Source organism: Anoplopoma fimbria, unplaced genomic scaffold (genome assembly GCF_027596085.1).
Source record: "Anoplopoma fimbria isolate UVic2021 breed Golden Eagle Sablefish unplaced genomic scaffold, Afim_UVic_2022 Un_contig_5359_pilon_pilon, whole genome shotgun sequence".
Classification (NCBI taxonomy): domain Eukaryota; kingdom Metazoa; phylum Chordata; class Actinopteri; order Perciformes; family Anoplopomatidae; genus Anoplopoma; species Anoplopoma fimbria.
The window spans coordinates 1-498 of record NW_026548914.1 but is presented as its reverse complement, the minus strand read 5'-3'; the positions used below and the strand labels follow the sequence as shown (position 1 = coordinate 498).

The 498-nt window shown below is 45.6% G+C and overlaps 1 non-coding gene across 1 annotated transcript; it reads right to left on the bottom strand.

Moving 5' to 3' along the window:
• Positions 1-123: 123 nt before the first annotated feature.
• On the bottom strand, positions 124-196 carry trnak-cuu (transfer RNA lysine (anticodon CUU)). Its single transcript has one exon. It is a non-coding gene; the product is annotated as a tRNA-Lys (tRNA).
• Positions 197-498: the final 302 nt, after the last annotated feature.

The window sequence follows — 498 nt, the reverse complement described above, 5'->3', positions numbered from 1 at the left end:
CTTGCTGCCCACACCAAGTGTGGTCTTGCTTGCGTGTCCGCCAAATGGTACAAGTTGCATCTCTCTGTGAACCCGCTATGTGGGAAGTAGATCTGACGTGGAACACATTCATCAAAACACCAACGCCCAACGTGGGGTTCGAACCCAAGACCCTGAGATTAAGAGTCTCATGCTCTACCGACTGAGCTAGCCGGGCCTAAAAAGTGCCAAAAGTTACTGATTTCGAGCCCCAACCTGGGCAAATATATTTTAAGCTATGGACTACTGGGCTTAAGGGATGCCTTCAGTCCTGCAACATATGTCATAGACAATATCAGTTAGAAATGAGGAGAGGGATCAAAGACTGAGATTCAATGGGAATTGTGCTGTCTAGAAGTGTATTACGTTACAAAAAAGGAAGGCCATAGGCGGATCAGAAAATGTTGTCACAATTGGTTAGCATCCTGAAAACCGTCTACCACCCATCAACAATATGTTTGGTGAAAGGTAGAGCTACTT